This window comes from Anomalospiza imberbis, chromosome 3 (genome assembly GCF_031753505.1).
Source record: "Anomalospiza imberbis isolate Cuckoo-Finch-1a 21T00152 chromosome 3, ASM3175350v1, whole genome shotgun sequence".
NCBI classification, from domain to species: Eukaryota; Metazoa; Chordata; class Aves; order Passeriformes; family Viduidae; genus Anomalospiza; species Anomalospiza imberbis.
In genome coordinates, this window is record NC_089683.1 from 91,865,462 (window position 1) to 91,877,000 (window position 11,539).

Below are 11,539 nucleotides of genomic sequence, written 5' to 3' on the forward strand. Positions count from 1 at the left end.
TACAGGTTCAGGAGCTGGAATTTGATGATCCAGTGGATCCCTTCCAACCCAGAATATTCTGCAATTCTGTGATCCCAGAGACCCTCTTTCCAACTCTCTCAAATATGAGTGAATGTGAAGTATTTGTACGTCTTCCTTGCACATTTAAAAATATTCATGCAGGACAATCACTGCATGCACCTGAAGGTTTTGATTGCAATTTCAGAGTTGTATATGAGACTTTTGGAAGAATACAGCCAAATCACAGGCACAGCACAGCATAGAGCAACCTCTAAGAGTCCCAGCTGCAGCAGGAGAGCAGATAGAGATGGATGAGAGAAGACTTCTTACTGCATACAAGAATGGAGCTCCCAAGGGAGCTGCCATAAATATTTTCACTATAAGACTCTGACCCTTGTATTTTTACACCCTTCAGGATGAGTATCCCCACAAAATGCACTGAAAAAAAATAGCATTTTCACAAAAAAAAAAACCCATAAGGAATTCAGATTTAGAGTGTGACATTTCAAAAGCATATTTCATATCACGATAGGCCTGCTCTCATTAGGGAAAAGGACTCCATTTTGCAGAGAAAAGCTCACAACCAAACCAGTGTGTGTGGTAGAGAAAAAGAAGGAGGCTTGTTTTCAAGTTGAAAACATCATACAAAAGCAAGGTCATGTTTCCAGCAGTTTTGTTGGGGTTAGGTTACATCCAGTTCCAACAATGCCATACATATCAGACTTTAAAATAATACCTCACTTGATCTTACTCAATAGAAAAGACAAACCGCATAAAACAGGTGCTAGACAGCAATGCAGCCTCCCCACAGTTATCTGGTTCACAAACAGTAAACTCTTTAGCCCTATTATTGCTCTCTCATTTGCCACATTCTAGCTCCAAAAGGCACTCTAGTTCCCTAAATTGTTAACAGCTTTTATAGCCAAAGATAAGTATCCATCACTTTTAATTTTCATCGTTGCATCTGTTTTGTCATTTAGCTGCAGCAGGTTGTATTACAATGATTAATGAGGAAATGGATACAAACATTTTTATTTCGAATAGCAGCTCTCGGACAAGATCTGGAAAACAGAACCAAGCCATATGATTGTAAAAAAATAAATAAATACACACACACACACAAACCTAAACAAGTGGGCATTGTGCCACTCTCTGTGAACAACCTTGAAATGCAAATATCTCTAGAAAGAAAGAAAATTGTATATTTTTCACATTTGCTCATGTGATGGTTTGTTCGCCTCTTTTTGTTGGAGGGGGGTGTTTTGTTTTACAATTAATTTGGCCCCTTTTATTTCACATAAATGTCCAGCTTAAGTGTGCCACATCAACAAATGGGTTCATTTATCTTTCAGGGAAAAGCCAAACATTGCATTTCTATTCAGAAAAGGTAACATATATAAAAAGTACTGCTAATAGCAGAGGCCTTTAGCATGAAAAATAATAATTTTTATTGCTCACTCTAGGACATTTGCTGTAAACATATTTCATCTGCAGTTATATTCCCAAAAAAAGTATTACAGTTACCTACAAACTTAAAAATCAAATAATATTTTACAATTCCTGCTGGATGGAGAAAAGATTGTGAGTGCTTTTTGCAGAAAGCAGAAAAGTCTTTCAGATTAAACCCCCTTTAGAACAATCCTTCAATTCAGAAGAATTAACTTTATTTCCTTAATACTGGTATTATATTCACTAAGTTGAAAGATTTTTCTAGAACAGCAATAACATTTATAAAAATATAGCCACATGAAAAAAATTATTCATCTAACAAACAAAATGTGTAAAACACAGATGAAGACTATAATATTAGACTGAGATAAATAATCTAGCTGGAGACCTATTAGATTCTACACTTTCATGTCAATGAAGCATTTGGCCTACCGATGTATTTTTGCCTACTCTGCCAGGCAGGGCTCAGGCTCTGCAGGAGAATACAGCCGTGGATCTCTGCAGGAAGAGAAGACCTTTTTTCCCAAGTAAAATATTCCCTAACTCCGCAAGGGAGGTTGGCAGTAGATCTCAAACTCTGGCCTGTCTTTTTAATACCCCTACAATAGCTCAGTTGGATTGAGACCAGCTGTTGGTGCATTACCATTTGTAAATGCTTAAAGCAACTACTCCTTGTTTTCTTGGCAACATGTACTGTGAAGGGGAAAAAAAAAAAAAAGCACTTTCATTCAGACATTAAGAATTGTTAGATGCCAGCTTTGGCTTACACAAGCTATTGTTTGCACAGCTCCCTTCAACAAGTTTTCACCAAAAAAAATTCCGTAGAGATAAATTGAGCTCCTAAAATTCTGATTTACACTATCCACTTCATTGGAAACAAGATTCCTTTTTTTAATCCAACAATTTAAGGTCACAGGTCTTTCTGAGTTTCAATTTCCACAACACCCCCACAAAATCAACCAGTTTGTCTTAGGAAGGAAAATTATAACTTTCTTACTCACTGTCTAAAAATAACAGTGATTTTTTTTTTCCTGCTACTATAAGCATTTAAAAAAGATCTAAAATCAGAGTTTGAGCATATGGAAGCTTGGGTGCAGGGGAAAAAAGAAAACAAAAATGACACTGGCATTATACTTCAGCATTCAAGAAATACTGAGAGTCTTAAAATACCAGATTGATAGGTTGGGTTGTCACAGTAAAAAGAGCCTAGTCACAGTAGAGAACATACATCAACATTTTTTATTATTATTATTGTTGTTCTTGTTTAGATATAAACAGTTCCAATGACCTTTCATTGCCTCATCCTTTCCAACCACCCCTACTAGACCTTGGTGTACTGGAAGTGTCTAAGCATGAATGCGAGCATCTTGGTGGTTGCAGCTGCTAGTACAATAGGATTAATTTGCCATCCACCAACTCTAATGCCCTTCTGTTTCATCTTCTTTCCCCACCAGGGGCAGTGGTGACAGCATCTGTTCCACTGTTATTTTAGTGGCGCCTTTCGTGCTGTTATAGTTAAGGGTCTGTCAGCATTTCCATTACACACATACACACACACACACACACACACGCATTTCTTGAGGAAAGGAATGGCTCAAATCAGCCCCTAGGAAAAAAAAAATACTGAATGCATTGGGGTTGACAATGGTATGAGTGTGTCAGAAAAAAGCATTTGCATGTTTGATTTTGTGGAATTATTTGAGAAAAAGAAATGGAGATGCAAGAGGCTCCAAGTAACCTATTTTGCATTTAGCAATGGCAGATAATGGTGAAAGTTGATTTAGATTGTTCTATAATCACAGAGAAAGCAACAATGCCAAAAAGAAGACAAAGGAACACAATCTAAACAAGGTAATTGTTCCCTACCAAGCAACTTCTTTTAGGTAATTAATTTAGATGACAGGATACTACTTTAAAAGCATCTCAGACAAGATTTGATGAACAGATCAGCAATTGTGGGTGACCAACTCTAAAGACATATCAGGAGCTTCAGATCTCTAAGCTGAGAGTGGTAATCACAGAGTCATGGACTGGTTTCGGTTAGAAGCGACCTTCCAGCCCTCCTGCCATGGGCAGGGACACCTTCCACTAGACCAGGTTGCTCAAGAACTCTATCCAGTCTGGCCTTGAACACTTACAGGGATGAAGCATCCACAACTGCTCTGGGCAACCTGTTCCAGTTCCTCACCACCCTCACAGCAAAAAACTTCCTCTACTGTCTAATCTAAACCTACTGCCTTTCAGTTTGAATCCATTCCCCCTTAACCTGTCACTACAGGCTCTTGTTAAAAGTCCTTCATCTTTCATGTAGGCTCTGACCAGGTACTGGAAGGCCACAGTTAGGTCACCCCAAAGCCTTCTCTTCTCCAGGCTGAACAAACCAAATTCTCTCAGCCTTTGCTCATAGGAGAGTTGCTCCATCACTCTAATCAGCTTGGTGGCCTCCTCTGGACTTGCTCCAAGAGACCCATGTCTTTTTTGTGCTGCAAACCCTAGGGCTGGACTCAGTACTCCAGGTGGGGTCTCAGCACAGTGGAGTAAGGGGACAGAACAAGAAGAACACGCTTTCTGCAGGCAGTGAAGAACAACTAGAGGTAAAGAAGATCTTCTGCTGCCAGGAGTGGTTTGAGAACCTATAGGTGTGTGTTCCCAGCCTCTCTGATATGTGTGGGATATAAAGGGTAACACTTTCTGCAGTCTACAAGACACAGGCTCATCCCACTGGTGTTTTGTGGGAGCTGTTGCCCACACACACATCTGACTCATGAGCATTGCTTTCTATCCACAAAAGGAACAGAAAAAAAGCAAGTGTTGGGGCAATTAGAGAACAAGTTGGCTTATTTCAGCAAATAAAGCCCTCTGGAAGAAGACAGACATGAGGTTAAGCCACTTAGGGCTGCTTCACAGACCGCACAGGTGATTTCTCTCCTCAAGCTATGCCAGACTTTCCATATGAGATTATTGTGCATGTGCAGGTTTCCACTTAGTCCAAGAGAACTTTGAACTAGCAGAACTCATCTGAATTCTCAAAATAAACGCCCTCTTCTTTGGCACGCTTCACTACTGCAGGCAGGTATGACTCCTGCAACAGAAGGCAGGAATTATGTTTTCCCAGAGATCTCACCTTATAGAGAGAAATTAACATAAAATTTAGAGGGTCAACACAGATCTTTCCTAGCACCAGAGTACACACTATAGGATTGGTATAATCTGTAATGCCAGATGTGAGTCTCCTCCTAGTCATACCAACACCCTACCATTTACAGCACTTTCTGCAAATCTCTCCAGCATTTTGAAGCAATAATGATGATTTGTCTTGCAAAATACGGAGACAAAATAGATTTAGAGTTAACTGGAGATTTTTAAACTCACAGCATACTAGGAGGGTAAAAAACAACAGTTAAGCAATTAATTTGGAGTCAAGGCTCTGAAGCAATGTGGATTTCTTTAGTCACAATCATGGTAAGCACAGTCCAGTCTCTGTGATTCAAAATGGACTAATAACATGAAGTTTCTTTTTCAAGTTACATTATCAAATACCTAGGTGTCTTTTGTCACATCACTTAACTGCTCTGCATTTCAGCATCCTCATCTGTGAAATGGAATAGGTAATTAAACACTCATGAATGCTTTGGGACTCTTTGGTGGAAAGAATTATTATGGTGTCTTATTACTGTGAGACAACATGCAATTGTCTCAGGTCTCTGTAACAGCTGAGCCTAAACAGAAAAGGAAGAAAAATCTAAAAGCTCCACTGAGATCTTCTGCCTTATCCTCTGAAAGATGCAACTACTACTTCAGTCCATTTTCCATACTGAAGAAATTGCTCTGAGGTTGATCACAGGGTGAAAATATTATCATGTTGCAGGATTTTCAAAACTAGTCTGAGAAAGGATAAAAGAAATAACATGTCTCCCAGAAATATTGCATCCATGGATGGTAGGAATTATTTAAGAGATGACTGAAAAGATGAAACTCAAAAGAAGAACACAATATAAAGATATAAAGCCCTCCCCTCAAGGAAAAAAAAAAAAAAAAACCAAACCTAAAAGCAGCAGAAACCCACTCCCCACTGTACAGACAATTTCCCAAAAGCTCACAGCAATGAAAAACATTTTATATTGCCCCAAATCATGCCAGCAGAGAGATCTAGGTGGCTACTGCACTGAAAAAGCAAGTGCTCAGTGGGTATCATTCTCCATTATCTCTCAAACCTTTGCCACCAGTGTACAGATAGAAGTGACGGAAAAATGAAAAGTGTGTATATTGTAAGCGTTGGTTAAACAACCCCACAGTAATTCTTATTTGCTGGAGGTTTTAGAGAGCAGATGTAGGATTGGCAGGGGCTGGGAGCTGGCTATATTGTTCTAGCATATTTAGAGCCAACACGGAAAGAACACGGAAAGCTGCATTTTTTTGTGTGTATGCACATGAATGTCTGTGTGTACGTGCATGTGTGTGTGTTTGCCTTTTGCCATCAGCTCATCTAAGGTTTCTTGGATTCACACTGACACATAACAAAAAAAAAAAAAAAAAAAAAAAAAAAGCTAGGTTGGTTCTCTTCCAAAAGAAATATGACTTATATCAGCTGCTGCATGAGAGTCTCTCAATTGCCACTACTAAGCTGCCTATTTTGCAGTAGCAAGTGGCCATGTGCTGTAACACACTGATTGCCTGCTTTGGTGGTATCGGTTGCTAGAATAAGGGCAAACAAATGGGGAACCAAATATAAAAAGCAGCCAGCAGCACTGAAGAAGCATTACAGCTGCCAGGCAATAACTTAGATAGTTACAGCTGCCATCACCTAGTTCACGCAAGCTTTTTAATATCTTTTGGCAGCGCTTGGTGTCACAGCACAAAAGGAAAGTTGGCACTTCCTAGCATACTTTGTTTGACATAACTGTGGGCAGAACCCAGCTGATACCTTCATCAATGTGTGTGTGTTTGCTCTTAAGGTACGTTTTAGCAGATCAAACATTGTTTTTCTCTTTCTGTTGCACACACCATGGTTAAATCATAGGTTGGGAACCACACCAGATAAATGGGAAAAAGCTCACTAAGCTGCAGCACACGGCCAGTCCCAGCAGCACCTCAGATAAGGAACACAAAAAACCCTGAAAAAAAAGAAAAATATAGTACAGCAGGAGGGGCTGTGGAGGGAGGTTTAAAAAAAATAAATATACTGCTTTGCCAAAATGTTCTCCCGCCTCGCCAGTAGCAGCAGCAGCCTCAGAGCCAGGCCAGATTCTCTTCTCCATTTACCGTACTTATAAAAAACCCACAAGCACAAACACATAGACCATCACATACACATAATTAAAGCATCGACATCCCTTACTGTGATTTACAATCCACACCACCAGAAGTACACAGGCGCTCCCAGGATTTCATCAATGTCTCATCTGGTGCTCTTGGCAAACCCAAACTCTTCCTTAGACGCAGCGCATGCTGCACCTCGTTCTCTCAGAAATGGGGATGCAGAGCCCTTCCCCTTATGTGAACTAGGGAAGACAAGCACTAAATGTGTCAGCACTTGGTGATTTGCTGCTGTGGGACCTCATTTTGCAGGAGATTAATAAAAGACTAGCCTGCAGCATTGACTCTTGAGACTGCTTTCTATCATCACAAGCCTTCTATGTGGCCCACAAATTTGGGTTACAGTATTGTACAAGGGACTGGACAGTCTCTGCATAATGATATTATTTTGCAGCTCTTAAAAACAAATATACAGAGGGAGAAGATTCTGCCCCCAGGAGCTTCCATTGGCCATGAACAAAACAAGCCCATAAGCCTCTACCTGAAATCAGCCCAGCATTCTAATAATGTATTGCATTAGTTTATTTGTAATTCTTCCCATTAAATAAACGTACTTATCTTTTAGGCCTCTGGCACTTAAATGGTATCAATAAGTTACAGTATTTAAACAAACAGCTTTACAAGAATTTTCAGGTGTAACACACCAATGAAGAGTAGCAATTAAGCTGACAGGAGAAAAAAATGCAGAGAGCAAATATCAAATATCAATATATCCATGTGAAAATTAGGCAACTACAGCAGATGGATGTGAGATGGTTTGTCCAAGCCTGACCCAGAGAAGAGGGACAGAAGGTTGGTCATCCTGAGTTCACATTCAACACCTCACCCCCACAAGCCAATTGCACCACTGAACAACAGTGTGAAGGGGGCTTCCCTTCCGGAAGAAGTGGAGTCCTGCCCCAGTCTGTCTGCAGCTCCATGGAAGCTCCATGAGTTCCATGAGGGCTTTTCACAGAATTCACAGAATGACTGGATGGAAGAGACCTTAAAGATGATCGAGTCCAACCCACGCCCTAACACCTCAACTAATCCAACCCCAGAAACACTAAAGGGACATTAAGAAAATGCTTGCATGTTTTCCTAACACATAGAATCTATAGTTAACATTCTTTGGGTAAAGCAGATATTGACAATAAAATGTAAAGGCATGTAAAGAATCGTACCAATCTGAATTATTTATTGGAAGCTGATCTAGGAGCAAACTGTTTTAATGGCAACATACAGGACAAGTGAACTGACTGTGGCTAGGAATGGATAAAATGCATATGGTGGGCCATGGGAAGGACAAGAATTTTTTCTTTGGGACCCCAGGTGATCCTTTTGCGGTAGCAGAAAAAGAAAGCCTGTCCATAAAACATGCACATGTCCCCCCAGAATGGTCCAGGCTATGAATATATTTTGGAAGCTCCTAATACGCTGTGTAAAGAAACAATCATTCATGTGCACACACACAAAAGGACAGTCCCAGATTTACAGCCACCCACCAAGGTAGAACAGGTGGCTGTAATGTAGTAAAAATGTATTGCAAGGAACTTGTCATGAATTTTAAAAACAAAGACGCCTACAGACATAATAAAATTGATGTGACATTCAGTTAAAGCTTAAGCTTTCACCTCTCTTAATAAAATGACAATGCAGGGGAATTCAAGAAAAGGAAGCCTTCCCATCAGCCCTCACAGAACAAAGTGTTTCACTATGTTTGTGCAAATAATGTCACTGATCTCATCAATGGCATGGCTTACACCTGCAACATGGGTAGGAAATCAGGACCAAAGACACCCAACAAAATTACCCCAGACAATCTCTGTAGAAAAGAAATGCCTCAAGGTCCTGGCAAAGAAAGCCAAGTCCTTTCCTTCCTCTACCACAGGATATTACATCTTCATTTCCTTGCTTATTTTAAACATTTCAGGGGAGATAATTCCAACTGTTAGCCAAGAATTGCTTCCTCTTTTCCTTGATTGTGTTTTTAATGGCAGCACATGAATTTGGAAATACTAGAATCCAAGTCACTCCTCAATAGCTTGGGCACAATAAACTGACAGATGCTCCTGAGAACCCCAAAAACTAAAGTGGAAAAAGAAAGAAAACCTGATTTAAATTTTGCAGGCAAGGTTTATCCATCTCTATTAAGAAGCAGATCAACAAGTTAGCCAGTCTGATAGCAGGTTATCGTATCTTTTAACTGGGGGGAAAAACACAGTCAGGTGCCACGGGATAGAGAACAGAAAGAGACTGGGATAAAGAATGAAGGATCACCAATTATGATAGACTGGTTTCCTTGGAAACTATATTTATAACTCTAATGATGTTGCTATTCTTTTAGCAATGAACGGAAAGGTTTGGTACAAAGTTATATAATTCAGGCATACAAACCAGCATCTGTTCCATTGGTAAAGCTGAATCCATGCCTTAACACAACACACATCAAAAGATTTGTAAATGCTTTTAAACAGCTCCCAAACGCTTATAAAATTTCTCCTCAGGACAGGTGAGCTCATAGTGCTGAATTTCTATCCCCACATCTGGGCCTGGCCGTATGTAATTACCTCATGATCTTTGTGCCTGAAATAACACTCCAGTTTGAGAGACAGTGGGCACACAGGCACAGGAGAGAAAGAGAAAAAAAATAAATAAGAAAACCTTGGGAATTATATTTGAATTGTTGAGCAGTTAAGTGCATGTGACCTTTACCAAACTTTGCCATAACTGTACATGGCATTCCTGTCTGCTTCCAAATATTATGTTGGTAAACAGCCCCTTCATCTTGAAAATGTACTTGAATTTTCACTACTGTCATCTGAAAATGAGGTCGACTGATACCTCTCACTACCATTTTAACCATTTGAGAAGTCCATTGAAATTCCAGTATAAAGTACACCAGTCCTATAAAGGGTCCCCACAAGAAGTCACTTTAAATAAGTAACTGGGGACAGCACCTAAATGAAGGGTTTAGGCATCCTTTTGTTAGGAATCTGTGATCTTGACAGCAGGTCAGGTATACAGGATCGGGTTTCCTCCCTCCACATGTTCCCAGATTTTCCCAGTGATTTCCAGGGCTGGAGAACAAGCATAGCTGGTGCTCAGTTTGCACTTGGAAAGAAATAATCCTCCTGATGAACTACACTCTGAGATGGGGGCTGCCTGTGTGCCTGTGTGTGTGAAGTGCAAGCCTTCCTTGCCTGACTGAAGCAGGCTTTTCAGTTGGTGCTCAGCACTGACTAATGGAAGCACTACAGCTCTAGCATTATAATGCTCACAAATTTTACCCTCTGCTGTCTCTTTAGGCCATTGCCCCAAAGGCTTTCATGTTCCTAAAGCTGTCATTTAAAACATTTGTGAATCAGGATGTGTGGACAATAGAAGAAGCTGGTAGAGCCAGGGAGTGCAGATGTGAAATAATTTAATCAACAGCAATTTTTCCATTTACTTCAATGGGCTTTGGATCACCCGCCTCATGAGTGGAACATGTATTGAGGAGGAAGCAACCCGAGCCAGATAAAGAGCCAAGATACCAAAGTAACAGAGTTCCACCAAACAAGAGAGTCCACAGCAGCTGCAGCTTGAGATGCATGATGTAAACACTGATCTAGACTCAGCTAGCAGACTGGGAAAAGGACTGAAGAGGAAACAGAAAATAAGCAAGGATTTAGCCATCAAAGAACAGAGCTGTAAGAATTTTTTTTGCGGTAGGAAATGTTACATAAAGTACAAACAATTTTTAAAGAGATTTACAGAATTTATCTGACGAGGAAATGAAGGCACAAAGTGAAAACCTCAGAACACAGAATTTTTTTCCCAAATTAGAGGAAAAAAAAAAGCCAGAAGCTTTTTATTCCCTATATGACATACGTATCAGGCTATGATACTCATTGTAATAGTTATATCACACTGTGGTGCTGAGATCATTGTGTGCTAGTTGACAATTCTTGCCCTAATTGGTGCCATTAAGTAATAAAATAATAATTGTACCTCAGATCATTGGCACTTCAGAAATGGCCCTTTCCAAGCACAAACGGTGGTGTGTCCCTGTGCACAGTTCAGTGCTGAAATGGTTAACACCATGTATTATGTGTCAGTAATGAAAACTAGCACTCAAGCAAGGAAATTCAAAGCTAAGGCTGACACATCATCGTTAACGCAGCCCTTTGTGCTTAGCTACCACAGGAGTCTTGGAGCAGCACATGGTGTTGTACCCCACACAATATGTGCTACTACAATACCGCATTCACAACACAATGAATTGAGGTCAAGTGAGTGACCTTAAAAAGAGCTTTCTTTTATTTCTTTAAAGAAACACCCCATGATATGTAGGAGCCCATTAAACAAAGCTGCAAGAAGATACAGTAAACTTTAATTAGCAGTGAAGGCAATAACCTCACTTTATACTTCATAATTTCTCCCACCATGTTTTATTACATGGAACAGTCATTTTAGTACCTTTGTACCTAAGGCAGCATCCATGTGGTGTGGAAAGGGATGTGTTGTTGGATATTTATTGTAATGGGGCTCCATGTGGTTGGAGGTCAAAGTGTAGGACTTTCATTTGTACATCACTGCTCTACTATCTGCTCATGTCTCTGGGTAACCTGATGTTCAAACCTTTTGTAAGGCAATTGCTGAGGAGGTTGTTCTTATTGTTATGAGAACTTGGAGAAAGGATGCTGGGCCCTGGCTTCAGCACAAGCCCACTGTGTGACATAGGGTACTCCGCCAAAATTTTTTCTCACGCTGATCTCAGAATCTTCAATTTTTAGGGGACTCAGGTGCAGCT

General features: G+C 40.2%; 1 long non-coding RNA gene across 1 annotated transcript; it reads right to left on the reverse strand.

The window, feature by feature from the left end:
- Positions 1 to 1,524: 1,524 nt before the first annotated feature.
- LOC137469964 (uncharacterized) lies at positions 1,525 to 2,380 on the reverse strand. The gene is made up of 2 exons (XR_010996832.1): positions 1,882 to 2,380; positions 1,525 to 1,560 (listed from the first exon to the last, which is right to left on the reverse strand). It is a non-coding gene; the product is annotated as an uncharacterized lncRNA (long non-coding RNA).
- Positions 2,381 to 11,539: the final 9,159 nt, after the last annotated feature.